Below are 22,628 nucleotides of genomic sequence, written 5' to 3'. Positions count from 1 at the left end.
GCCGTTATGCACTCCCGAGGAATGTCAGCGCACTCAACCTGCCCCCGACCTGGTTGTGGCGCCCAGGAGTCGGTGAGGCACCTCCTCTGGGAGTGCAGTGCTGCCGTAGACCTGTGGGCAACAGCCGGCCACCTGAGAAAATTCCCGGACTTGCCAGCAAGGGAGGTCCTAAATGCACAATACGTGCTCTACGGGGTGAGCCAAGCCAAGTGTTCCCGAGAGGAGTTTGCGAAAGACTGGCTCACCCTTGCCGCCATCAAAGACGCCATGTGGACCTCCAGAAACTTGCTGGTAAGGAGGCACAGGCAGACCCCCCCCCGTGGCTGTGCTCCGAATGGCTGCAGAGACCATCGAAGCTGCACGCGGCAGGCCAAGGACACAGCCACCAAGAAGCGTCGCCTGTGCCCGCCCGGAGGAGGGAACCGGAGCTACACGGTGAAGGTCTCGGCAGCGACGGCCTGGCTCTCCAGGAGGGAAGGAGCAAAAAGGGCTACCCGGCAGGTCCTGGACAAGCGCTTTTTGAGAGGGTGGGATGAAGTCCCAATTAGTAATGCAGTGCTACGCTCCTGCACAATAGATATGAATGTTTTTTCATTTTTCATTTTTTATTTTGTTTTTATTTTTACATGTCATATTCGAGACAAGATGAATGCTCCATATTGCAGAAATGTGATTTGTAATTGATTGAAAAGTGACAATAAAAACATGAAAAAGAAAAATCTGTTCTTATCAGTTTAATATCTGATATGTCTCCTATCAGGAGACTTCATATTAAATTGCTTTTTTGAACAGGGAGATGGGATTCAGAGCTTGCTTTGCCCATTCCGCGCATCATCCTGGTATTGCAGTATATCCAGGAGCGGTGCACCACCTCCGCTGGTCAACGAAAATGCTAATCTAGACAGAGAAAACGGGCTGTGGCAATACTCACGTGCGCACAAGTAGGTGTGGCGGAAGCAACCATGTCGTCAAATTGGGAAGCAGGCGACGTAGCCGACACACATCTACTCTGCTGTCCACCAATCCGGTGAGTCGAACCCGTTCCAGAGGCTTGACACTTGAGCTCATTCAGCTATTGCATGCTCCGCAGTTGTGCCTGTGACCTCCTCTAATGCCCTGTGCGAAGTACACACGCCGTTCTAATCCACTGAGAGAAACTGGCCCATCATGCTGGGCCAGGCATTCGCCAGTGTACGAATAGCACAGTCATCCAAGAGGGTGAGTGGAAAAAAGCAAGACCCCGTGCCCAGGCTGAGGAAGGCATACTTACCTGGCAGGGGTGACACCATGATCAAGAATGTGGTTCACCCAGGGCGAGGTGCAGCCATTGCACTGGCGGCTGCATTGACCATTGCGAATTCTCCAAATGTGGGAATCTCGACTGCATAATTTCTGATAGTGGGGAACTGCGTTCGCGCTCTTCCCTGGCTTGTATGTCAATAATTAAGAGCGATAGTCTTGAAACCAATTAACACAAATGAGCAAGACTTGACTATGGTCTTCTGGCTTTCTTCACAAGTCTGGCCGGGACCGCAGCAGGCGCTTGGTCTTTCATCCTGCAGGAAGACTGCAAAAGTTGTTGGACTGCAGCTGCTTATGTGAAGGCTTGTGAATAATGAATGGTTAAGTCAGCAGACAAGGTTTCCTCCGTCTCAGTGTCCATAAGAGCAGCGCTGCTTGGTGTAACATGACCGACTGTGAGAGTTGGTAGACCGAGAAGCCTGTACTTGAGTCCGTCAGTTATCCTCTTCATCGCTTCTCGGCCTTTTGGCTAAGATCAAGTGTAGTATCTGTTCTTATCAGTTTAATATCTGATATGTCTCCTATCTGGAGACTTCATATTAAATTGCTTTTTTGAACAGGGAGATGGGATTCAGAGCTTGCTTTGCCCATTCCGCGCATCATCTTGTTATTGCAGTATTTCCAGGAGCGGTGCACCACCTCCGCTGGTCAACGAAAATGCTAATCTAGACAGAGAAAACGGGCTGTGGCAATACTCACGTGCGCACAAGTAGGTGTGGCGGAAGCAACCATGTCGTCAAATTGGGAAGCAGGCGACGTAGCCGACACACATCTACTCTGCTGTCCACCAACCCGGTGAGTCGAACCCGTTCCAGAGGCTTGACACTTGAGCTCATTCAGCTATTGCATGCTCCGCAGTTGTGCCTGTGACCTCCTCTAACGCCCTGTGCGAAGTACACACGCCGTTCTAATCCACTGAGAGAAACTGGCCCATCATGCTGGGCCAGGCATTCGCCAGTGTACGAATGGCACAGTCATTCAAGAGGGTGAGTGGAAAAAAGCAAGACCCCGTGTCCAGGCTGAGGAAGGCATACTTACCTGGCAGGGGTGACACCATGATCAAGAATGTGGTTCACCCAGGGCGAGGTGCAGCCATTGCACTGGCGGCTGCATTGACCCTTGCGAATTCTCCAAATGTGGGAATCTCGACTGCATAATTTCTGATAGTGGGGAACTGCGTTCGCGCTCTTCCCTGGCTTGTATGTCAAAAATTAAGAGCGATAGTCTTGAAACCAATTAACACAAATGAGCAAGACTTGACTATGGTCTTCTGGCTTTCTTCACAAGTCTGGCCGGGACCGCAGCAGGCGCTTGGTCTTTCATCCTGCAGGAAGACTGCAAAAGTTGTTGGACTGCAGCTGCTTATGTGAAGGCTTGTGAATAATGAATGGTTAAGTCAGCAGACAAGGTTTCCTCCGTCTCAGTGTCCATAAGAGCAGCGCTGCTTGGTGTAACATGACCGACTGTGAGAGTGGGTAGACTGAGAAGCCTGTACTTGAGTCCGTCAGTTATCCTCTTCATCGCTTCTCGGCCTTTTGGCTAAGATCAAGTGTAGTATCTGTTCTTATCAGTTTAATATCTGATATGTCTCCTATCAGGAGACTTCATATTAAATTGCTTTTTTGAACAGGGAGATGGGATTCAGAGCTTGCTTTGCCCATTCCGCGCATCATCCTGGTATTGCAGTATATCCAGGAGCGGTGCACCACCTCCGCTGGTCAACGAAAATGCTAATCTAGACAGAGAAAACGGGCTGTGGCAATACTCACGTGCGCACAAGTAGGTGTGGCGGAAGCAACCATGTCGTCAAATTGGGAAGCAGGCGACGTAGCCGACACACATCTACTCTGCTGTCCACCAATCCGGTGAGTCGAACCCGTTCCAGAGGCTTGACACTTGAGCTCATTCAGCTATTGCATGCTCCGCAGTTGTGCCTGTGACCTCCTCTAATGCCCTGTGCGAAGTACACACGCCGTTCTAATCCACTGAGAGAAACTGGCCCATCATGCTGGGCCAGGCATTCGCCAGTGTACGAATAGCACAGTCATCCAAGAGGGTGAGTGGAAAAAAGCAAGACCCCGTGCCCAGGCTGAGGAAGGCATACTTACCTGGCAGGGGTGACACCATGATCAAGAATGTGGTTCACCCAGGGCGAGGTGCAGCCATTGCACTGGCGGCTGCATTGACCATTGCGAATTCTCCAAATGTGGGAATCTCGACTGCATAATTTCTGATAGTGGGGAACTGCGTTCGCGCTCTTCCCTGGCTTGTATGTCAATAATTAAGAGCGATAGTCTTGAAACCAATTAACACAAATGAGCAAGACTTGACTATGGTCTTCTGGCTTTCTTCACAAGTCTGGCCGGGACCGCAGCAGGCGCTTGGTCTTTCATCCTGCAGGAAGACTGCAAAAGTTGTTGGACTGCAGCTGCTTATGTGAAGGCTTGTGAATAATGAATGGTTAAGTCAGCAGACAAGGTTTCCTCCGTCTCAGTGTCCATAAGAGCAGCGCTGCTTGGTGTAACATGACCGACTGTGAGAGTTGGTAGACCGAGAAGCCTGTACTTGAGTCCGTCAGTTATCCTCTTCATCGCTTCTCGGCCTTTTGGCTAAGATCAAGTGTAGTATCTGTTCTTATCAGTTTAATATCTGATATGTCTCCTATCTGGAGACTTCATATTAAATTGCTTTTTTGAACAGGGAGATGGGATTCAGAGCTTACTTTGCCCATTCTGCGCATCATCCTGGTATTGCAGTATTTCCAGGAGCGGTGCACCACCTCCGCTGGTCAACGAAAATGCTAATCTAGACAGAGAAAACGGGCTGTGGCAATACTCACGTGCGCACAAGTAGGTGTGGCGGAAGCAACCATGTCGTCAAATTGGGAAGCAGGCGACGTAGCCGACACACATCTACTCTGCTGTCCACCAACCCGGTGAGTCGAACCCGTTCCAGAGGCTTGACACTTGAGCTCATTCAGCTATTGCATGCTCCGCAGTTGTGCCTGTGACCTCCTCTAACGCCCTGTGCGAAGTACACACGCCGTTCTAATCCACTGAGAGAAACTGGCCCATCATGCTGGGCCAGGCATTCGCCAGTGTACGAATGGCACAGTCATTCAAGAGGGTGAGTGGAAAAAAGCAAGACCCCGTGTCCAGGCTGAGGAAGGCATACTTACCTGGCAGGGGTGACACCATGATCAAGAATGTGGTTCACCCAGGGCGAGGTGCAGCCATTGCACTGGCGGCTGCATTGACCCTTGCGAATTCTCCAAATGTGGGAATCTCGACTGCATAATTTCTGATAGTGGGGAACTGCGTTCGCGCTCTTCCCTGGCTTGTATGTCAAAAATTAAGAGCGATAGTCTTGAAACCAATTAACACAAATGAGCAAGACTTGACTATGGTCTTCTGGCTTTCTTCACAAGTCTGGCCGGGACCGCAGCAGGCGCTTGGTCTTTCATCCTGCAGGAAGACTGCAAAAGTTGTTGGACTGCAGCTGCTTATGTGAAGGCTTGTGAATAATGAATGGTTAAGTCAGCAGACAAGGTTTTGTTAGAGTAGACAATATTAAGTATTGTACTCTTTGCGTGTTCAATTAACTGAATGGTGAGATTCTGTTGAAGGAGTTCCTTTGCAAAGGTTTTTAATTACCAGAAGCTTCTGGTCCACATTGACAAATTCATCCAAGCGATGTCTCTGTTCAAATGTGGCTCCCTCTCTCCAGCTCACATCGTTATTTATTCACAAAAAGGGTTCAGAAAAAGGTCAGCCCACAACACACCTGGTTACAACTGGATACAAGAGAATCCGTTCCCATGGGTATAAATCAGATTAAAAGAATACAATAATAATGAGCCTGACTCCCTTGGTGACATAGCCCCGGAAACCTCCCTTTTAGATTACAGAATGAATAGACAGACCCGTTGCTCTTTCTCATGAAAGTAACACAGATAAGAATATAGGTCTATTCATTGAGCCATACTGAGTTAACATAATTATAAACGGCTAAAATATAATTTAAAACTAAAAAACAATGTTAATAACTCATCATTCCCTCATTTGAGCTCTTGAGAGCTCAACACATTAAAACATTTTTTTTTCAATGGTTGTGTGATAAAAATAATTATCCTTAAAACATCCCTTTAGCAAAAGAGGAGGTAATTTAGCAATCATATGACATTAAAAAACAATTTGATACATTTAAAAGATTTTTAGTGGAATAAGCATAGCATATGTGAGGCTTAACATAAAATGTTGTTCATTGAAAAGTGTCGCAATGTATCGGCAGACGAATATGTGTTCTTTGAAGCCATCTTGTGATGAAGTTCTTTGAAGGTCTTTTTTATTTTTTATTATTTTTTTTTTTTAATGAAAAGAGTGTCGCAATAGTTCGTCTCTTCTTTAAGAATTTGGGGTAGACTACCCAAATTCTTCGATTTGTCACCTGGGATTATTCTGCCCAAAATGTGACTGATCAAAGGAATGATTGCCCAAAAAAAAGGCACTTGCTCTTGATCCGTTGACTGATGTCCTCAAACGGCAGCTCCGGAACCGGGCACGGATTCAGCTGACGTGGCTCCAGGTCGGAGGTGATAAGATTGATGCTCCAGTTGTGGAATTTCGTCTCTCCTTTCAACCTGAGAGCATCAGTTGATGAGATGGCCGAGCCTGGCACGTCTCCGGAAGCCTTGTAGACCAGATGTGGCATTTTCTCTGTGCAGAAAACTGCACAAGATTTCCTCACCAACCCCCTGGGGCCGTTCTCCTGAGTGCAGAAACTTTTCATTTTTAGTTTCTCATAAACTCACATAAATTTTATTTGGAGGAAAAAACCCTGATAGTTTTGTTAGTTGGGATTAGTAAATGTTATTTGATTAAGATCCGTAGGTCCTGTGCTGTTGGAACAGGAAAAGATCTATTTTTGTGACATTAAAATAGAGCCCAGCCTTTGATTGAGTTGAATGACATTCGCTCATTCATTAATATAAGACAGAGCTTATAAATATTTATCTTTCAAATAGGTTTTGTTCAATAATAGGTAATTTTTTACCATGACTAAATTTGTTCTAAATTTGCATAACTGTGCCTTTCATATCTCTTATTCTCTTCCCAGAATCCCATGACCGGCCGAATCCTGGCATGCTGGGAAAAACTCACATATATTCATATTATCTATACTCTTTTGCAAACACTGGGCTCCAAACATTACATTTTTCAAATGTAATTCTAAGATAAAAGATATAATATAATATAATTACCTTCATTCGGCGAATATGCATTATTGTCCTTGCTTGCTTCAGACTTACTTTGCGATCGATTTCCTCTGATAGATTTCTTCATATTCAAACTCATCCTGTCAATTGGAGTGTAGGCCGATACCCCACAACCTTTTTAATTTCGTTTTTAAGTTTGATTTTAATTTTCTAACTCGTCTACATTGGTTCAATTCTTAAACATAAACTCCCTCATTTGACAAAGATCCACTGATTTTTTCAAACACGTCAAGATAAAGGGAGGACAAAATAGAGACCTCATTTCTCAAAAAACGTCATAAATAACTCAACCCTCTAAATCAGGCTCTGAGATAAACAAAAGAGCTACAAAACACTATAAAACTGAGCATAAGCAGATACAACTTAAGACACTAATATATGATGACTTTGGGGCCATAAAAATAGAGGTAACCATATTACTCTAATTCTCCTAGAGTCCCGAAAATTATTTAAACTGCTAATCAACCTCACCTCTTTTACAGATTTAGTGGGGCTGAGGATAAAATCATCTTCAAACTGCTAATCTTTCACATATTAGCGGGGCTCATAAAAAACACAGCACACAAAATATTTCTGGGATTTATAAATCACAGTGCTGTTAAAAAAAAAAAATCAAACTTAGCCATCAAACTCTTAGTTAGTCTTTTACTCGTTACTACTTATTCTATTCTATTATTTATTTTATACTATAGCTGCAGCTGGACGAAGTCCAAAAAAGTTCCTCACGGGGAAAATAAAAATATATCATATCATAACATATTAATAAAATTCCCATTGTACCAATTCAGAAACTGATTCTCCCAAAAATATAGGCAAAAATTTAGTAGGCTATAGATTGAAATAAATTTTCTCAATCCCTTATTTCAAATTTACATATGTCGTTTTCAATTTCCTGAAATATCTTGCTATAGATCACAGTTCCCCACTCAACACATTAAAATGCCTTGCATATCACTATGTAGCATTTTACTGAATGGATCACATCTCATTCCGACCACCAACTTTCTTTGTCCAGACCCCCAGCAAAAGGCAGGACGGCAGCTGTTGTTAATGTTCAGTCCTGGCCAGCATGGCGGCTGTTGTGGCAGCAATGTTCAGAGCAGGCATTTAGATTTCCTCTGGATGCAAAACAGCCATAGGGGAGAAGTCACTAGAATGAGGCGTATACACAGTCACTGGGCATCGAGGAATTTGAACATCATGTTTTTCTTAGGCACAGGACGAGAAGACTGTTGCTCTGCGGCTTTAGACCTTTGATCTCTGCCACATCCATTCAGACGCTGTCTGCAATGTGGATCCGATGACACACAGTCTTTCTGAGAGCTCACCTGATCAAAAAATGCACATTATGATACAATGCTTTAAAAATGCCAGACTGAGGATATGGGATCATAGCAAGACAGTTCACTCCCTGCTTTCTCAAAAATGTTTCGTAAAAAACACAGCCTCTTTATTCATTTCTCTTTTTTTTTTTTTTTCAATACCCCTTCAAATAGCTACTAGCCATACAACGTATCAGCAGCTGGGGCGCATCCCGTTCGCAGTTTGTAATCAGTGAAGGCCATCAAACCCTCATCTGCCTTGGAACTCAAACATCAGTTTCTGAAATGACACACTCAAAAAAAAAACAAATATTAAAAATCATTATCAACATGTCAATTTCAAAAACATTCATAACTCCTTACTCAACTATCTTACTTCCAGCCACAGCTATAAAGATGTAGGCATAATTATATCAACTCTCAAACAAAATGCCATTATTTTATCATTACTCTTTATTCATTTGTCCCGAAAAGGGAAAGTTAACAAATTAACCATCGTCATCAATCATTAAAGTGTAAAGATTTATTAGCTCAGTCAAATACTATTACTTATTTTATATTGTTTATCATTCCTCTCTTACCATTTTGACAAAAAAAAAAAAAAAGAGTCCCATTACGAGGACACATTATGCTCACAGCGCACAGCTCAGCCCCCACCTTTTTTTCTAACCTAGAAACGGGGGAAGGGGGGGGGGAGGAGGAATCTTAACATTATAAATCGCAAAACCTATTTTATCATATTCCCATTAATAAAACAAACGCCACTATCACAACAGTATCATCTCACACAAAACAACACCAAACTTAGTTAAAATATTAAAGAAAAACAAACAAAATCCCCATATGCACACTTCTCACTTACAAACCCCCACCTTTTTTTAGAAGCTAGGTCACACACTCAAATGCATACGCACACACTCTTCAGTCATTATTTAAAAAATAAAATAAACGGTGTTATTCCTTCAATTCGTTGTCTACAAATCTTATAGCATTTAAACTGCAGTTTTATACGGTGATTTCAGTAAACTGGTAACTTTGAACAACCCATCCGTAAACTGCTCCACAAATGCTGGAGTCATTTTAGCATCAAATTCAGCCTTTTTCCATTACCAACAAAGAAAATACAAAAGTCTGACATACCATTTTGTCCAGCGAAAGCTTTGTATACAATCGATCCATAGTTCGTTTTTTCATTGTTCATCGACGCTTTTATTTTTCGCTGAACCGGAAGCGCATTCAGGACAAACCATTCTGTATCCGGGTCGAAATCGCCTCCATTTTTGTTTGTAGTTTTTGTTTACTTTCGGTTTTAATACAGTGACGTCTCACTTTTAGTATTAATAGTTCAATATGTTAACACATATGGCCACACACAGACAGACATAAGAATCACGTGACCTCTCGTTTATACACAGCGGTTACCCAATCCCGCTGAGCTAAACTGTTCTCCATACATTGCAAAATTTCTGCAAGGCGCTCATTTTCAAAATAAAATGTCACGTACCATCGAATTTAACCGTAGAACAAAAGGTATTCATACGGAAATCCTGACCCCAAAACTACAAAAGTAGGAGCGCCATAACTCCAAATAAAATCTTTCACGTAATCTCTCGATTGCAAATACAGTGATACAAAAATCCAATCATCGCTGTAATCAACCTGGACCCCTTTCTGTTCAATTTCAAACAGGCGCTTTTTCAAATAAAAGACATATTACGTGTTTAGGACGTTTTCACACCAAGAGCCATGAACAATTATGTTACTTAGTCCTCAAATCCGGCCAAAACTGCTTAAAAAACAGAAGCGCGTACCATAATCTTCGCGATACTTAGTAACCAAGAAGGACTTGTTACGTCATCCGGCAAACCCTTTTATATATTATGGTCTAAGGATTCTTCATAGCGTTGACGAAAAACAAAACAAATCAAAAAATTAACCGCTATTTCTTCCTGTACAAAAAAGCTTCATCACTTCGAGTCTGCATTACGTCACCTTCAAATGCACCACTCCACGACGTGTTTAGTTCAATATCGTCGGAATTATCACAACTCACAATAGAACGACATCAAAACTACAACTCGTTCACACAGATCTCTTTTAAAATTTAGATAATTTGGAAGACGAAAAAACCAGCTGCAGCGGACCAGACAGACAAAACTTCTTCTACGTGGATAAAGATCTCCACTTACCGTACTTTATCTATTTAGGCCTAGAAGTTCCGCCCGTCCTTGAACGCCGCAGCTTGTTCCACGTCAAAATAACACCTTCCGTTTGATTCAACGGAGGAGACCATTCGTTATAATTCAGCGTCGGCGGTCACCATTTGTTAGAGTAGACAATATTAAGTATTGTACTCTTTGCGTGTTCAATTAACTGAATGGTGAGATTCTGTTGAAGGAGTTCCTTTGCAAAGGTTTTTAATTACCAGAAGCTTCTGGTCCACATTGACAAATTCATCCAAGCGATGTCTCTGTTCAAATGTGGCTCCCTCTCTCCAGCTCACATCGTTATTTATTCACAAAAAGGGTTCAGAAAAAGGTCAGCCCACAACACACCTGGTTACAACTGGATACAAGAGAATCCGTTCCCATGGGTATAAATCAGATTAAAAGAATACAATAATAATGGGCCTGACTCCCTTGGTGACATAGCCCCGGAAACCTCCCTTTTAGATTACAGAATGAATAGACAGACCCGTTGCTCTTTCTCATGAAAGTAACACAGATAAGAATATAGGTCTATTCATTGAGCCATACTGAGTTAACATAATTATAAACGGCTAAAATATAATTTAAAACTAAAAAACAATGTTAATAACTCATCAGTTTCCTCCGTCTCAGTGTCCATAAGAGCAGCGCTGCTTGGTGTAACATGACCGACTGTGAGAGTTGGTAGACCGAGAAGCCTGTACTTGAGTCCGTCAGTTATCCTCTTCATCGCTTCTCGGCCTTTTGGCTAAGATCAAGTGTAGTATCTGTTCTTATCAGTTTAATATCTGATATGTCTCCTATCTGGAGACTTCATATTAAATTGCTTTTTTGAACAGGGAGATGGGATTCAGAGCTTACTTTGCCCATTCTGCGCATCATCCTGGTATTGCAGTATTTCCAGGAGCGGTGCACCACCTCCGCTGGTCAACGAAAATGCTAATCTAGACAGAGAAAACGGGCTGTGGCAATACTCACGTGCGCACAAGTAGGTGTGGCGGAAGCAACCATGTCGTCAAATTGGGAAGCAGGCGACGTTGCCGACACACATCTACTCTGCTGTCCACCAACCCGGTGAGTCGAACCCGTTCCAGAGGCTTGACACTTGAGCTCATTCAGCTATTGCATGCTCCGCAGTTGTGCCTGTGACCTCCTCTAACGCCCTGTGCGAAGTACACACGCCGTTCTAATCCACTGAGAGAAACTGGCCCATCATGCTGGGCCAGGCATTCGCCAGTGTACGAATGGCACAGTCATTCAAGAGGGTGAGTGGAAAAAAGCAAGACCCCGTGTCCAGGCTGAGGAAGGCATACTTACCTGGCAGGGGTGACACCATGATCAAGAATGTGGTTCACCCAGGGCGAGGTGCAGCCATTGCACTGGCGGCTGCATTGACCATTGCGAATTCTCCAAATGTGGGAATCTCGACTGCATAATTTCTGATAGTGGGGAACTGCGTTCGTGCTCTTCCCTGGCTTGTATGTCAATAATTAAGAGCGATAGTCTTGAAACCAATTAACACAAATGAGCAAGACTTGACTATGGTCGTCTGGCTTTCTTCACAAGTCTGGCCGGGACCGCAGCAGGCGCTTGGCCTTTCATCCTGCAGGAAGACTGCAAAAGTTGTTGGACTGCAGCTGCTTATGTGAAGGCTTGTGAATAATGAATGGTTAAGTCAGCAGACAAGGTTTCCTCCGTCTCAGTGTCCATAAGAGCAACGCTGCTTGGTGTAACATAACCGACTGTGAGAGTGGGTAGACCGAGAAGCCTGTACTTGAGTCCGTCAGTTATCCTCTTCATCGCTTCTCGGCCTTTTGGCTAAGACTGCGATCGCCTCTGCTGAGAGATAATTCTATGCCTGTTGTGGCTGTGAATCTAACTCAATTGCAGGGGTATTGTTATTGTGTTGTTAAAACTTTGTGTTACAGGAGAACGACCAAGGTGAGTGTACTGTTTTTTTATTCGTGAGAAGTTGTGACCAAGTGGTTGTCTCCGACATGTCGGCTACATATGCCGGCATGCGGAGGCACCACAGTGTCCGATTTATGTTTCGGGAAAGGGATGGTGGTGAGCCTCTGTGGATGTCCAGGCTGGACTTCTCCAGAAAGCTTGTCCAACAAACCCTGAAATTTAAAGCTGAGGATTTAAATTGTATTATAACTTTGCCCTTTAGTAAGGGATTTGATGTGAGTTTCACCTCTGCTGTGAACCTTCGTGAATTTTGGACTCGTTTTGAAAATGTGAAAGCCCAGTTCTCTGTGTTCAATGTTGAAAAACTGACTGATAATGCTGCTAAAACAGTTATTGTCAGAATGTTTAATGAGACAGTGAATGCAGAAGACATTTGTTTTTGGCTGGGTAGATATTGCACGGTTAAAGGCCAGGCTGTGAAGGTGAGGGATGAAGACGGCATCTGGAACTGTGCCTGGCGGGTACCCATCCAACAATGGCAGGACCCCCAGGGCTTTCAGGGCCTGAAACATCTCCCACCAATGATAGTCTTGGGTGAAAACCGGGGCTACATACATTACCAGGGCCAGCCCAAGCTCTGCCGCAAGTGTGGTGAGCATGGACACCTGGCGGAAGCGTGTGAGAAAACAATTTGTAGGAAATGTAGAGTAATTGGGCATACTTTTGAAGAATGTACCAATGGCAGAAAGTGCAATCTTTGTGGGGAAACTAACCACCTCTACAGAAATTGTCCAAAATCATTTGCCAACAAACTGAAGGCTGGAAAAGAAATGGCACAAGGAAATGGAAATGAAGCTGACAAACAAATTGAATGTCCCAAAGAAAATTCAAATTTCCCTCCAAATCCTGTCATTGGTGGAGAGGGGACAGGTGAGGAGGGGCAAGGGGAGGCGAGCAGGCCGGCCCCACCAATCGAGAGCTCAGAGGAAAGTGAGATGCTGCAAGAAATGCCCACAAGCGAGTCAAGTGAAGTCAGTCCACATGAGGCTGACAGTGAAGACACCCAGATCACTTGTGCTCAAAATAATAAAAGGCTTGCATCTCAACGGTCCTCTGAGTCTCCCCTGTCCACGGAGAAGAGGGGAAGGCCCGGGAGCCCAGATAGCGAGGTGGGGGAGACCAGGGTCTTCCCCTCGGATTCACCAAATGAACTCTCCTTTTTAAACATAGTACTGCAATCAACGCCAAAAAGCAGAAACACTATGAATTTAAGGTTGCGTGAACGATCACCACCTCAAGTGCCCCTGACAGACGACCAGTGTTTTAGCTCTGCCCCTTTTGCTGAGGTAAAGGAAGAAATACACTCTCGAGAAATACCTTAGCGACTGCCTTGTTTTTTTTAAAATAATGTTCTCTTAAAATTTTGTAACCCCATCTGTGTTTTTATTTTTTTATTTTTAATCATACCTATGACCCTCACCTTCTCAACTATTAACGTTAGAAGCGTGAAGTCAAAGATTAGAGCTCAGAGCGTTTTAACATTTCTAAAAACTTTTAAATCTGATCTGTTTTTAATCCAAGAATGTGGCATACCCTTTTTAAGAAATTACAAACAGTGGGAGGAAATGTGGCCACATCCATCACTATGGAGTGGCTCAAACGAAAATAGAAATGATGGAGTGGCCATTTTAATAAATAATCCTCAGATTGTTTTAAAGGGGAGCACAGTGGTGAGAGACGGACGAGCACTGTTAGCACACTTAACTTTTACAGAACGGGACTTTAGCCTTTTAAATATTTATGGTTCTAATGAAAAGCATGACAGGTATGATATTTTAGAGAATTTGCAGTCCCACATGCTAGGTCATAATCCACTAATTATTGGAGGCGATTTTAATTGTGTTTTAAATAGGAAGGATAGGAAGGGAGCTGGGGAGGATTTTAAAATTGACAAAACATCGGTTTTATTGCAAGACATGTGCCGCGTATTCAAATTAGAGGACTGCTTTAAAACCATGCATCCAAGAGAGGAGGGCTTCACCTGGTTTAGTGGTGACGGCACCAGAGCCTCTCGCATAGATTACGTATTTACACGGGGTTGGACACAGATTGATGCTAGATTAACTCCTGTTTTTTTCTCAGATCACCTAATACTGTCTTGCACCCTTTCACTTTCTTCTGGCGTGACTATTGGAAGAGGTCTGTGGAAATTGAACTGCTCCCTGCTCGAGGACGAGACTTTGGTCTCTCAGTACAGGGAGCGGTACAAGGACTGGCAGACCCTTCAAGACCTTTACAAATCACGGGCACAATGGTGGGAAATGATGAAGGTAAGGACTCAGACTTTTTTTAAAAAAGCAGGAAGAGAGAAGAAAATCAAGGAAATGAAATGTATGCTGGGAATGCAAAAGAGACTGCAAAGGTATTTTAATCTGACACAAGAGGGGATCAATTTTAATGATGAAATTAAAGAGATCAAAAAAGAAATGAAAGCAATGGCAGATATTCAGAGCAAAGGGTTTTTATTAAGGAGCAGAGAGAAGGAAATAGAAGAAGGTGAAAAATGCACAAGGTACTTCTTTAAAAAAATTATGAGCAAGGGTGGGGGCATTTTTAAACTAAAAAAAGAAAACGGGACTATTACAGAAACAAATAATGAAATAATTGAAGCAGTGGAAACTTACTATCAAAAACTGTATGAGCGTAAAGATACCCAAGAGGAGATAATGGTAGAGGTTTTAAACTTCATTGAAAAAACAGTGACTGACAATGGGCCTTTAACACAGGATTTTACACCTGAAGAACTAAATACATGTGTAAAACAACTGAAGAAGGCAAAATCTCCGGGCGAGGATGGCCTCTGCTCGGAATTTTACCTGACTTTTTGGGACATTTTAGCACCAGACTTACTCACTGTTTTTAATGAACTGGACAAAACAAACCGACTACCAGACAGTTTTAGAAAAGGGATAGTCACTTTACTGCATAAGAAAGGAGACAAAACAGACCTGAACAACTGGCGTCCAATTACGCTTTTAAATGTTGATTGCAAACTTTTTAGCAAACTTTTAGCTATGCGTATGTCTGTGTTTTTAGAGGATTTGATCGACCCGGACCAAACCTGTGCCATCGCGGGGAGGAAGATCACGGACAGCCTCATGCTGATTCGCGACACCATCTGTTATGCGAGAGACAGAAATATGCGGCTAGTAGTCCTAAATTTAGACTTTGAGAAGGCTTTTGATCGGATCTCGCACCAGTACCTTTTTAGGCTACTGCAAAAATGGGGTTTCCCGGGAAGGTATCTAGAGTGGGTGGGCCTGCTGTACCGAGACATTACCAGCAAATTTGTGGTCAACGGGAACTTGACAAAAGCAGTGCAAATTAACTGCGGCGTCCGTCAGGGCTGTCCCTTATCTGCCCTCCTCTATGTTCTATGCATAGAACCGTTGGCACAGATTTTGAGAAGGGACAAAATGATCGAGGGGGTGAGTATTCCAGGGGGCGGGGGACTCACAACAAAGTGTGTTTTATATATGGACGATATTAACATCCTGTGTTCTGACATTTTATCCGTGACAAGGACCCTGGACTTGACTGACTGGTATGGAAGAGCGTCTGGCTCTAAACTCAACAGAGACAAGACCCAAGCACAGTTTTACGGACCGTGGACCGCGACACAGAAGACAGGACTGCCCCTGACGGAGATACAAACGGACCAGAAAATACTTGGGATTAAATTCAGTAAGGGAGGGGGAGGGGATACAAACTGGGGCGACGTGGTAGGGAAAGTGAGAAAAAAACTTGGCTTTTGGAGACTGAGAGAGTTGACTTTAGAGGGGAAGATTTTAATAATAAAAGCAGTCATTTTACCCTTGCTTTTATTAATCGGTTCAGTTTTTATCCCAAAAAGAAATGTGCTTTTAGATTTGGACCGTGCAATTTTTTACTTTATCTGGGGTTCTAAATGGGAAAGACTGAGGAGGGACACGATGAAAAAAACAAAAGAGAAGGGTGGAAAAGGCGTGCCGGACCTCCAGCTCTTTTTGGGCAGCAGATATGTGGCCCTCCATCTGCAAAATGCTCTGGGACCATCCAGCAATCCCAAAAGTCAAGCAATGACACGATTCTGGATGGGATCGTACCTCCGTAAATTAAAACTAATACCCAGCGATCAAAGACTTCCGGTGTCTTTTAATTTACCACCAGCACATTCTTTTATCCCAAAATTTTTAAGAAATTTTAACTTGGAAAATGAAGATTGTCACATTTTGAAAAATCACAAGTCTCTCATCTCTATTGTGCAGGAGCGGCAAACAGCGAGTCAAGTGCGCGGGCTTGCATTTGGCAAGCCCACAACTGTTTGGCGCAACGCCAACCATCCTGCCCTCCCAAACAGACTTCGGGACCTGTCGTGGATGGTGGCCCACGAGATTCTCCCAGTCAGGGCCGTTATGCACTCCCGAGGAATGTCAGCGCACTCAACCTGCCCCCGACCTGGTTGTGGCGCCCAGGAGTCGGTGAGGCACCTCCTCTGGGAGTGCAGTGCTGCCGTAGACCTGTGGGCAACAGCCGGCCACCTGAGAAAATTCCCGGACTTGCCAGCAAGGGAGGTCCTAAATGCACAATACGTGCTCTACGGGGTGAGCCAAGCCAAGTGTTCCCGAGAGGAGTTTGCAAAAGACTGGCTCACCCTTGCCGCCATCAAAGACGCCATGTGGACCTCCAGAAACTTGCTGGTAAGGAGGCACAGGCAGACCCCCCCCGTGGCTGTGCTCCGAATGGCTGCAGAGACCATCAAGGCTGCACGCGGCAGGCCAAGGACACAGCCACCAAGAAGCGTCGCCTGTGCCCGCCCGGAGGAGGGAACCGGAGCTACACTATGAAGGTCTCGGCAGCGACGGCCTGGCTCTCCAGGAGGGAAGGAGCAAAAAGGGTGACCCGGCAGGTCCTGGACAAGCGCTTTTTGAGAGGGTGGGATGAAGTCCCACTTAGTAATGCAGTGCTACGCTCCTGCACAATAGATATGAATGTTTTTTCATTTTGTTTTTATTTTTATATGTCATATTTGAGACAAAATGAATGCTCCATATTGGAGAAATGTAAATTTGTAATTGATTGAAAAGTGACAATAAAAACATGAAAAAGAAAAAATCTGTTCTTATCAGTTTAATATCTGATATGTCTCCTATCAGGAGACTTCATATTAAATTGCTTTTTTGGACAGGGAGATGGGATTCAGAGCTTGCTTTGCCCATTCCGCGCATCATCCTGGTATTGCAGTATATCCAGGAGCGGTGCACCACCTCCGCTGGTCAACGAAAATGCTAATCTAGACAGAGAAAACGGGCTGTGGCAATACTCACGTGCGCACAAGTAGGTGTGGCGGAAGCAACCATGTCGTCAAATTGGGAAGCAGGCGACGTAGCCGACACACATCTACTCTGCTGTCCACCAACCCGGTGAGTCGAACCCGTTCCAGAGGCTTGACACTTGAGCTCATTCAGCTATTGCATGCTCCGCAGTTGTGCCTGTGACCTCCTCTAACGCCCTGTGCGAAGTACACACGCCGTTCTAATCCTCTGAGAGAAACTGGCCCATCATGCTGGGCCAGGCATTCGCCAGTGTACGAATGGCACAGTCATCCAAGAGGGTGAGTGGAAAAAAGCAAGACCCCGTGCCCAGGCTGAGTAAGGCATACTTACCTGGCAGGGGTGACACCATGATCAAGAATGTGGTTCACCCAGGGCGAGGTGCAGCCATTGCACTGGCGGCTGCATTGACCATTGCGAATTCTCCAAATGTGGGAATCTCGACTGCATAATTTCTGATAGTGGGGAACTGCGTTCGCGCTCTTCCCTGGCTTGTATGTCAATAATTAAGAGCGATAGTCTTGAAACCAATTAACACAAATGAGCAAGACTTGACTATGGTCTTCTGGCTTTCTTCACAAGTCTGGCCGGGACCGCAGCAGGCGCTTGGCCTTTCATCCTGCAGGAAGACTGCAAAAGTTGTTGGACTGCAGCTGCTTATGTGAAGGCTTGTGAATAATGAATGGTTAAGTCAGCAGACAAGGTTTCCTCCGTCTCAGTGTCCATAAGAGCAACGCTGCTTGGTGTAACATAACCGACTGTGAGAGTGGGTAGACCGAGAAGCCTGTACTTGAGTCCGTCAGTTATCCTCTTCATCGCTTCTCGGCCTTTTGGCTAAGATCAAGTGTAGTATCTGTTCTTATCAGTTTAATATCTGATATGTCTCCTATCTGGAGACTTCATATTAAATTGCTTTTTTGAACAGGGAGATGGGATTCAGAGCTTGCTTTGCCCATTCCGCGCATCATCCTGGTATTGCAGTATTTCCAGGAGCGGTGCACCACCTCCGCTGGTCAACGAAAATGCAAATCTAGACAGAGAAAACGGGCTGTGGCAATACTCACGTGCGCACAAGTAGGTGTGGCGGAAGCAACCATGTCGTCAAATTGGGAAGCAGGCGACGTAGCTGACACACATCTACTCTGCTGTCCACCAACCCGGTGAGTCGAACCCGTTCCAGAGGCTTGACACTTGAGCTCATTCAGCTATTGCATGCTCCGCAGTTGTGCCTGTGACCTCCTCTAACGCCCTGTGCGAAGTACACACGCCGTTCTAATCCACTGAGAGAAACTGGCCCATCATGCTGGGCCAGGCATTCGCCAGTGTACGAATGGCACAGTCATTCAAGAGGGTGAGTGGAAAAAAGCAAGACCCCGTGTCCAGGCTGAGAAAGGCATACTTACCTGGCAGGGGTGACACCATGATCAAGAATGTGGTTCACCCAGGGCGAGGTGAAGCCATTGCACTGGCGGCTGCATTGACCCTTGCGAATTCTCCAAATGTGGGAATCTCGACTGCATAATTTCTGATAGTGGGGAACTGCGTTCGCGCTCTTCCCTGGCTTGTATGTCAATAATTAAGAGCGATAGTCTTGAAACCAATTAACACAAATGAGCAAGACTTGACTATGGTCTTCTGGCTTTCTTCACAAGTCTGGCCGGTACCGCAGCAGGCGCTTGGTCTTTCATCCTGCAGGAAGACTGCAAAAGTTGTTGGACTGCAGCTGCTTATGTGAAGGCTTGTGAATAATGAATGGTTAAGTCAGCAGACAAGGTTTCCTCCGTCTCAGTGTCCATAAGAGCAGCGCTGCTTGGTGTAACATGACCGACTGTGAGAGTGGGTAGACCGAGAAGCCTGTACTTGAGTCCGTCAGTTATCCTCTTCATCGCTTCTCGGCCTTTTGGCTAAGACTGCGATCGCCTCTGTTGAGAGATAATTCTATGCCTGTTGTGGCTGTGAATCTAACTCAATTGCAGGGGTATTGTCATTGTGTTGTTTAAACTTTGTGTTATAGGAGAACGACAAAGGTGAGTGTACTGATTTTTTGTTCGTGAGAAGTTGTGACCAAGTGGTTGTCTCCGACATGTCGGCTACATATGCCGGCATGCGGAGGCACCACAGTGTTCGATTTATGTTTCGGGAAAGGGATGGTGGTGAGCCTCTGTGGATGTCCAGGCTGGACTTCTCCAGAAAGCTTGTCCAACAAACCCTGAAATTTAAAGCTGAGGATTTAAATTGTATTATAACTTTGCCCTTTAGTAAGGGATTTGATGTGACTTTCACCTCTGCTGTGAACCTTCGTGAATTTTGGACTAGTTTTGAAAATGTGAAAGCCCAGTTCTATGTGTTCAATGTTGAAAAACTGACTGATAATGCTGCTAAAACAGTTATTGTCAGAATGTTTAATGAGACAGTGAATGCAGAAGACATTTGTTTTTGGCTGGGTAGATATTGCACGGTTAAAGGCCAGGCTGTGAAGGTGAGGGATGAGGACGGCATCTGGAACTGTGCCTGGCGGGTACCCATCCAACAATGGCAGGACCCCCAGGGCTTTCAGGGCCTGAAACATCTCCCACCAATGATAGTCTTGGGTGAAAACCGGGGCTACATACATTACCAGGGCCAGCCCAAGCTCTGCCGCAAGTGTGGTGAGCATGGACACCTGGCGGAAGCGTGTGAGAAAACAATTTGTAGGAAATGTAGAGTAATTGGGCATACTTTTGAAGAATGTACCAATGGCAGAAAGTGCAATCTTTGTGGGGAAACTAACCACCTCTACAGAAATTGTCCAAAATCATTTGCCAACAAACTGAAGGCTGGAAAAGAAATGGCACAAGGAAATGGAAATGAAGCTGACAAACAAATTGAATGTCACAAAGAAAATTCAAATTTCCCTCCAAATCCTGTCATTGGTGGAGAGGGGACAGGTGAGGAGGGGCAAGGGGAGGAGAGCAGGCCGGCCCCACCAATCGAGAGCTCAGAGGAAAGTGAGATGCTGCAAGAAATGCCCACAAGCGAGTCAAGCGAAGTCAGTCCACATGAGGCTGACAGTGAAGACACCCAGATCACTTGTGCTCAAAATAATAAAAGGCTTGCATCTCAACGGTCCTCTGAGTCTCCCCTGTCCACGGAGAAGAGGGGAAGGCCCGGGAGCCCAGATAGCGAGGTGGGGGAGACCAGGGTCTTCCCCTCGGATTCACCAAATGAACTCTCCTTTTTAAACATAGTACTGCAATCAACGCCAAAAAGCAGAAACACTATGAATTTAAGGTTGCGTGAGCGATCACCACCTCAAGTGCCCCTGACAGACGACCAGTGTTTTAGCTCTGCCCCTTTTGCTGAGGTAAAGGAAGAAATACGCTCTCGAGAAATACCTTAGCGACTGCCTTGCTTTTTTTTTAAATAATGTTCTCTTAAAATTTTGTAACCCCATCTGTGTTTTTATTTTTTTATTTTTAATCATACCTATGACCCTCACCTTCTCAACTATTAACGTTAGAAGCGTGAAGTCAAAGATTAGAGCTCAGAGCGTTTTAACATTTCTAAAAACTTTTAAATCTGATCTGTTTTTAATCCAAGAATGTGGCATACCCTTTTTAAGAAATTACAAACAGTGGGAGGAAATGTGGCCACATCCATCACTATGGAGTGGCTCAAACGAAAATAGAAATGATGGAGTGGCCATTTTAATAAATAATCCTCAGATTGTTTTAAAGGGGAGCACAGTGGTGAGAGACGGACGAGCACTGTTAGCACATTTAACTTTTACAGAACGGGACTTTAGCCTTTTAAATATTTATGGTTCTAATGAAAAGCATGACAGGTATGATATTTTAGAGAATTTGCAGTCCCACATGCTAGGTCATAATCCACTAATTATTGGAGGTGATTTTAATTGTGTTTTAAATAGGAAGGATAGGAAGGGAGCTGGGGAGGATTTTAAAATTGACAAAACATCGGTTTTATTGCAAGACATGTGCCGCGTATTCAAATTAGAGGACTGCTTTAAAACCATGCATCCAAGAGAGGAGGGCTTCACCTGGTTTAGTGGTGACGGCACCAGAGCCTCTCGCATAGATTACGTATTTACACGGGGTTGGACACAGATTGATGCTAGATTAACTCCTGTTTTTTTCTCAGATCACTTAATACTGTCTTGCACCCTTTCACTTTCTTCTGGCGTGACTATTGGAAGAGGTCTGTGGAAATTGAACTGCTCCCTGCTCGAGGACGAGACTTTGGTCTCTCAGTACAGGGAGCGGTACAAGGACTGGCAGACCCTTCAAGACCTTTACAAATCACGGGCACAATGGTGGGAAATGATGAAGGTAAGGACTCAGACTTTTTTTAAAAAAGCAGGAAGAGAGAAGAAAATCAAGGAAATGAAATGTATGCTGGGAATGCAAAAGAGACTGCAAAGGTATTTTAATCTGACACAAGAGGGGATAAATTTTAATGATGAAATTAAAGAGATCAAAAAAGAAATGAAAGCAATGGCAGATATTCAGAGCAAAGGGTTTTTATTAAGGAGCAGAGAGAAGGAAATAGAAGAAGGTGAAAAATGCACAAGGTACTTCTTTAAAAAAATTATGAGCAAGGGTGGGGGCATTTTTAAACTAAAAAAAGAAAACGGGACTATTACAGAAACAAATAATGAAATAATTGAAGCAGTGGAAACTTACTATCAAAAACTGTATGAGCGTAAAGATACCCAAGAGGAGATAATGGTAGAGGTTTTAAACTTCATTGAAAAAACAGTGACTGACAATGGGCCTTTAACACAGGATTTTACACCTGAAGAACTAAATACATGTGTAAAACAATTGAAGAAGGCAAAATCTCCGGGCGAGGATGGCCTCTGCTCGGAATTTTACCTGACTTTTTGGGACATTTTAGCACCAGACTTACTCACTGTTTTTAATGAACTGGACAAAACAAACCGACTACCAGACAGTTTTAGAAAAGGGATAGTCACTTTACTGCATAAGAAGGGAGACAAAACAGACCTGAACAACTGGCGTCCAATTACACTTTTAAATGTTGATTGCAAACTTTTTAGCAAACTTTTAGCTATGCGTATGTCTGTGTTTTTACAGGATTTGATCGACCCGGACCAAACCTGTGCCATCGCGGGGAGGAAGATCACAGACAGCCTTATGCTGATTCGTGATACCATCTGTTATGCGAGAGACAGAAATATGCGGCTAGTAGTCCTAAATTTAGACTTTGAGAAGGCTTT

At 44.2% G+C, this 22,628-nt stretch overlaps 14 non-coding genes across 14 annotated transcripts; all 14 read left to right on the top strand.

Annotated features, from left to right (window-relative positions):
* The first annotated feature begins 679 nt into the window (after positions 1–679).
* LOC147174655 (U2 spliceosomal RNA) lies at positions 680–873 on the top strand. The gene has a single exon (XR_015095221.1). It is a non-coding gene; the product is annotated as a U2 spliceosomal RNA (small nuclear RNA).
* Positions 874–1,262: 389 nt separating this feature from the next.
* Positions 1,263–1,427, top strand: LOC147174654 (U1 spliceosomal RNA). Its single transcript, XR_015094987.1, has one exon. It is a non-coding gene; the product is annotated as a U1 spliceosomal RNA (small nuclear RNA).
* Positions 1,428–1,751: 324 nt separating this feature from the next.
* On the top strand, positions 1,752–1,943 carry LOC147174653 (U2 spliceosomal RNA). The gene has a single exon (XR_015095148.1). It is a non-coding gene; the product is annotated as a U2 spliceosomal RNA (small nuclear RNA).
* Positions 1,944–2,332: 389 nt separating this feature from the next.
* On the top strand, positions 2,333–2,497 carry LOC147174652 (U1 spliceosomal RNA). The gene has a single exon (XR_015095125.1). It is a non-coding gene; the product is annotated as a U1 spliceosomal RNA (small nuclear RNA).
* Positions 2,498–2,821: 324 nt separating this feature from the next.
* Positions 2,822–3,013, top strand: LOC147174651 (U2 spliceosomal RNA). The gene has a single exon (XR_015095087.1). It is a non-coding gene; the product is annotated as a U2 spliceosomal RNA (small nuclear RNA).
* Positions 3,014–3,402: 389 nt separating this feature from the next.
* Positions 3,403–3,567, top strand: LOC147174650 (U1 spliceosomal RNA). The gene has a single exon (XR_015094986.1). It is a non-coding gene; the product is annotated as a U1 spliceosomal RNA (small nuclear RNA).
* Positions 3,568–3,891: 324 nt separating this feature from the next.
* Positions 3,892–4,083, top strand: LOC147174649 (U2 spliceosomal RNA). Its single transcript, XR_015095166.1, has one exon. It is a non-coding gene; the product is annotated as a U2 spliceosomal RNA (small nuclear RNA).
* A 389-nt stretch (positions 4,084–4,472) lies between these two features.
* On the top strand, positions 4,473–4,637 carry LOC147174648 (U1 spliceosomal RNA). The gene has a single exon (XR_015095114.1). It is a non-coding gene; the product is annotated as a U1 spliceosomal RNA (small nuclear RNA).
* Positions 4,638–10,834: 6,197 nt separating this feature from the next.
* On the top strand, positions 10,835–11,026 carry LOC147174647 (U2 spliceosomal RNA). Its single transcript, XR_015095165.1, has one exon. It is a non-coding gene; the product is annotated as a U2 spliceosomal RNA (small nuclear RNA).
* Positions 11,027–11,415: 389 nt separating this feature from the next.
* Positions 11,416–11,580, top strand: LOC147174646 (U1 spliceosomal RNA). Its single transcript, XR_015095045.1, has one exon. It is a non-coding gene; the product is annotated as a U1 spliceosomal RNA (small nuclear RNA).
* A 5,550-nt stretch (positions 11,581–17,130) lies between these two features.
* On the top strand, positions 17,131–17,325 carry LOC147174645 (U2 spliceosomal RNA). The gene has a single exon (XR_015095240.1). It is a non-coding gene; the product is annotated as a U2 spliceosomal RNA (small nuclear RNA).
* Positions 17,326–17,714: 389 nt separating this feature from the next.
* On the top strand, positions 17,715–17,879 carry LOC147174644 (U1 spliceosomal RNA). The gene has a single exon (XR_015094985.1). It is a non-coding gene; the product is annotated as a U1 spliceosomal RNA (small nuclear RNA).
* A 324-nt stretch (positions 17,880–18,203) lies between these two features.
* Positions 18,204–18,395, top strand: LOC147174643 (U2 spliceosomal RNA). The gene has a single exon (XR_015095110.1). It is a non-coding gene; the product is annotated as a U2 spliceosomal RNA (small nuclear RNA).
* Positions 18,396–18,784: 389 nt separating this feature from the next.
* LOC147174642 (U1 spliceosomal RNA) lies at positions 18,785–18,949 on the top strand. The gene has a single exon (XR_015094946.1). It is a non-coding gene; the product is annotated as a U1 spliceosomal RNA (small nuclear RNA).
* The last annotated feature ends 3,679 nt before the right edge of the window (positions 18,950–22,628 follow it).

The sequence above is a fragment of the Leptonotus elevatus genome, chromosome 5 (genome assembly GCF_054856555.1).
Source record: "Leptonotus elevatus isolate MCC_2025b chromosome 5, RoL_Lele_1.0, whole genome shotgun sequence".
NCBI classification, from domain to species: domain Eukaryota; kingdom Metazoa; phylum Chordata; class Actinopteri; order Syngnathiformes; family Syngnathidae; genus Leptonotus; species Leptonotus elevatus.
Note: the sequence above shows the minus strand (reverse complement) of the source record. Positions and strands in the feature narration are given on the sequence as shown.